We start from the raw sequence: 5445 nt of genomic DNA, 5'->3' as shown, positions 1-5445 counted from the left end.
CTCGTCTCAAGATAATTATTTTACCCCAAATACTCGTATTGTGTTGAACTATTTAGAGTGCAGACAGCATGGTTGTGAGGCCGGTTGGATGTACTGCCAAATTCTCTAAAACAACAATGGAGGCGGCTTATGGTAGAGAAATTAACATTAAATTATCTGGCAACAGCTCTGGTGGACATTACTGCAGTCAATTGCACACTCCCTCAAAACTTGAGACATCTGTAGCATTGTGTTCTGTGACAAAACTGCACATTGTAGAGTTGTATTGTCTCCTGCACAAGGTGCACCTGTGTAATGATCATGCTGTTTAATTAGCTTCTTGATATGCCACACCTGTCAGATGGATGGATTATCTTGGCAAAGGAGAAATGCTCACTAACAGGGATGTAAACAAATGTGTGCACAACATTTGAGAGAAATAAGCTTTTTGTGTGAATGGAACATTTCTGGGATCTTTTATTTCAGCTCATGAATCATGGGACCAACACTTTACATGTTGCGTTCATATTTTTGTTCAGTATCGTTTAAACTTTTACAAAAATGTATATAATAATCCATGCATACATTTAACATATAGGTGACCACCTGGGAATCGAACCCACAATCTTGGCATTGCAAGCGCCATGCTCTTCCAACCGAGCACCAGATAACCAATTTTCTGTTTAAGCAAACATAAAACAGATCCTGTTATAAATGCCTTCTCCTCTCTCTCTCCTTCATATCAGTCTAACCAGAGATGATTTGGGATGATAGGTCAGGGAGGCAAGAAGGAGGGTAGGAAGGGTGCACCCCTCCCAATATCCTCCACTCCACTCCTCTCCTGTGGAGAAGCTATGGATCTGAAAAGGTGGGCTGCAAGATAAAGTCCATCTGACTCTAGTAAAGTCTGCCAGCGCAGCAGTGGAATAAATCTGCTAAATATGATGCTCATTTAAAAAGCGAATGACTCCTGAAGGAACACCACAGTAAAGGTAAGAAAATAAAAACAGTCTGAGATCTCAGCCTATACTCACAGATACTCATCAACAGCAGAACCATTTACCCACCGAAGAAGGCTAGAGGGGGAGACAGAGAGAGAGAGAGAGAGAGAGAGAGAGAGAGAGAGAGAGAGAGAGAGAGAGAGAGAGAGAGAGAGAGAGAGAGAGAGAGAGAGAGAGAGAGAGAGAGAGAGAGAGAGAGAGAGAGAGAGAGAGAGAGAGAGAGAAGAGGATGGAGAGAGGCTGTAAATGATCTGAGAGACAAGGCAAGAAGGGCATTCTACGCCATCAAAAAGGAACTTCAAATTCAACATACCAATCAGGATCTGGCGAAAAATACTTGATTCAGTTATAGAACCCATTGCCCTTTATGGTTGTGAGGTCTGGGGTCCGCTCACCAACCAAGAATTCACAAAATGGGACAAACACCAAATTGAGGCTCTGCGTGCAGAATTCTGCAAAAATATCCCCCGTGTACAATGTAGAACAACAAATAATGCTGCATGCAGAGCAGAATTAGGCTGATACCCGCTAATGATCAAAATCCAGAAAAGAGCCGTTAAATTCTACAACCACCTAAAAGGAAGCGATTCCCAAACCTTCCATGACAAAGCCGTCACCTACAGAGAGATGAACCTAGAGAAGAGTCCCCTAAGCAAATCAAATCAAAGATTATTTGTCACGTGCGCCGAATACAACAGATGTAGACCATACAGTGAAATGCTTACTTTAAGGCTCTAATCAACAGTGAGGAGAAAAAAAAGTATGTGTGTGTGTGTGTGTGTGTGTAGGTAAGTAAAGAAATAAAACAACAGTAAAAAGACATTTGAAAATAAGAGTAGAAAGGCTATATACAGACACCGGCTATATACAGACACCGGCTATATACAGACACCGTGACACAATGCAGATAGCCCGGTTAGCCAATGTGCGGGAGCACAGGTTGGTCAGGCCAATTGAGGTAGTATGTACATGAATGTATAGTTAAAGTGACTATGCACATAAGATAAACAGAGAGTAGCATCAGTGTAAAAGAGGGGTTGGGAGGGGGGGTTACACAATACAAATAGTCCGGGTAACCATTTGGTTACCTGTTCAGGAGTCTTATGGCTTGGGGGTAAAAACTGTTGAGAAGCCGTTTTGTCCTAGACTTGGCACTCTGTTACCTCTTGCCACGCGGTAGTAGAGAGAACAGTCTATGACTGGGGTGACTGGGGTCTTTGACAATTTTCAGGGCCTTCCTCTGACACCGCCTGGTGTAGAGGTCCTGGTTGGCTGGCAGCTTAGCACCAGTGATGTACTGGGCCGTACGCACTACCCTCTGAAGTGCCTTACGGTCGGAAGCCGAGCAATTGCCGTACCAGGCAATGATGCAACCAGTCAGGATGCTCTCGATGTTGCAGCTGTAGAACCTTTTGAGGTTCTCAGGACCCATGTCAAATCTTTTTAGTTTCCTGAGGGGGAATCGGCTTTGTCGTGCCCTCTTCAAGCTGGTCCTGGGGCTCTGTTTACAAACACAAACACACCCCACAGAGCCCCAGGACAGCAACACAATTAGACCCAACCAAATCATGAGAAAACAAAAAGATAATTACTTGACACATTGGAAAGAATTAACAAAAAAACAGAGCAAACTAGAATGCTATTTGGCCCTAAACAGAGAGTACACAGTGACAGAATACCTGACCACTGTGACTGACCTAAACTTAAGGAAAGCTTTGACTATGTACAGACTCAGTGAGCATAGCCCTGCTATTGAGCAAGGCCGCCGTAGGCAGACATGGCTCAAAAGAGAAGACAGGCTATGTGCTCATTGCCCACAAAATGAGGTGGAAACTGAGCTGCACTTCCTGACCTCCTGCCCAATATGTAACCATATTAGAGACACATATTTCCCTCAAATTACACAGATCCACAAAGAATTGTAAAACAAACCCAAAGTTGATAAACTCCCTTATCTACTGGGTGAAATACCACAGTGTGCCATCACGGCAGCAAGATGTGTGACCTGTTGCCACAAGAAAAGGTCAACCAGTGAAGAACAAACACCATTGTAAATACAACCCATATTTATGCTTATTTATTTTCCCCTTTGTACATGAACCATTTGTACATCGTTACAACACTGTATATATACATAATATGACATTTGTAATGTCTTTATTCTTTTGAAACGTCTGTATGTTAAATGCTTACTGTTGATTTTGATTGTTTATTTCACTTTTGTGTATTATCTACCTCACCTGCTTTGGCAATGTTAACATATGTTTCCCATGCCAATAAAGCCCCTTGAATTGAATTGACTGATAAGGAGATAGAATAGGAGCAGAAGGTGCTGTGACAGAGACAAATGTAGAGGAGAGAGGAAGAATGAATGATGGAGAGAGAGAGAAAAGGCAGAGGGGGATGAGGAAGACATGAAAAGGGCAGAGAGGATGGGAGGGAGAGAGATAAAGAAAGGACTAGACAGAAGGATAGGGATGGCGGGACTAATATAGATTGGGTGAACAGAGAGAGGGAAGTGGATTGCTTTTAGGAGTAGAGTGGGAGGGGTGGACCATCCTTAGACCAGGAAGGAATGGGATATGACACTGGCAGGCAGAAATGTTGGTCTGCTCTGGTTCTTGGGAAGGCCATCGCCGCCTCTACAAATACATGCTTCTAATTAAGAATAACAGTGGTGCTAAAACATAACCACAGCTATGGGAGAAATGAACATTCCTATCAAAATCCTATTCTAATCTGCAGCTCCCTCCCTCTCTGTATATAACCTGCTTACAGTACACTCACCCTCTATGGGTCTTTCTTTTCTCTTCTCTCCCTTTTTCTCAGCTGTACCAGTCTTTCATTTGTTCTGACAAACACAAGGGTCAGAGAAACACCCAGCTGTTATGGAAGCATCCACAAGCCCCCAACCCACTCTCCAGACTCCCAAAGTCCCCCAACCCACTCTCCAGACTCCCAAAGTCCCCCAACCCACCCTCCAGACTCCCAAAGTCCCCCAACCCACCCCCCAGACTCCCAAAGTCCCCCAACCCACCCTCCAGACTCCCAAAGTCCCCCAACCCACAGCCACCCAGCACAGCCCAGTCAGCACGGCTCTGTCCTCCACAGTCTCCCCCCGTCCCCAGCCGCCTAGTCACCCCGACTCTGTCTGCTCCTGCCTCCGTACATGATTCCCTTTGGCACAGCCGAGGAAGAAGCCTTTTCCAGTTTTCCTTGGATGGGCTGAGGCCGCCAACACAGGTGTACTATCCAGTCAGTCCCCTTTACAAGCGAGAGAGCAAGCGAGAGAGAGAGAGAGAGTAGGAGGGAGAAAGAAAGGAAGAGAGAGAGAATGCGCGAGGGTGAGAAAGAGAGAGAGAAAGAGTAGGAGAGAGAAAGAAAGAGAGAATACATGAGAGTGTGTGAGAGAGAGAGAGAGAGAGAGAGAGAGAGAGAGAGAGAGAGAGAGAGAGAGAGAGAACGGAGCGCTAGAAGGTTGCGGACTCCAGGGTCAAAGTTTCTACCCTGACTTGTTGTTCCATTTCTCTGTCTCTGCGTTCACGATCACTTCACAACTTTACTTGTTCACGATCACTTCACAACTTTACTTGAACCATCTCCATACCACTCTAACCTTCATATTGCAGACCTATTCTTCACGAACTATCCCTTTTTTTTCCTACAGACACCTTCCTCTTGGTAAATGCATCGTCACATTTCATAATGCTCCTTCATGGCTGCAGCCTGAGATACACAGTGCAGATCAGAGAAGGTCATGGTGTACAGCATCGCAGAGTTTTTTTCTCCTTCCGACTGAACAAACGACAGTATTCTCACATGATGTAGCTACCACCATGTCTCCAGAGAACTTACTGAGCATCGACATGAAAAGACACAAGCAAACATCCGGGATGCCTTTTTTTCCCCTTTCAGCAAGCGGATTGTGTCTGTGACCTTTCAAAGCTTAGTTCCCCCTGGTGTTATGCACAAGCCCATCCGAAAAACAAGGACACACTTTAAACAGAGATCAAGCTATCTGTCCTAATATTGTGATCACACTAATGTTTGGGTAGACATGTCAACACACACAGAGCATTCTCTCAGATCTGTTTATCTTTGAAGATGAAAATAATAGAATAGACTTTGGTACAGTGGCTACAGAAAGTATTCACACCTTTTTAAAAAACATTTTGTTGTGTTACATACAGAATTAAAAATGTATTCAATTTAGATTTGTTTTGTCACTGGCCTACACACATTACCCTATAATGTTTTTCGAAACTTTTACAAATTAATTTAAAAAAAGAAAAGCTGAAATGTCTTGAGTCAATAAGTATTCAACCCTTTTGTCATGGCAACATGAAATAAGTTCAGGAGTAAAATGAACAATTCATATAATAAGTTGGATGGACTGTGTACAATAATAGTTAACATGATTTTTTTGAAATACTACCTCATCCCTGTACCCCACACATCTGTAAGG

The sequence above is a fragment of the Oncorhynchus kisutch genome, linkage group LG10 (genome assembly GCF_002021735.2).
Source record: "Oncorhynchus kisutch isolate 150728-3 linkage group LG10, Okis_V2, whole genome shotgun sequence".
Lineage (NCBI taxonomy): Eukaryota > Metazoa > Chordata > Actinopteri > Salmoniformes > Salmonidae > Oncorhynchus > Oncorhynchus kisutch.
Note: the sequence above shows the minus strand (reverse complement) of the source record.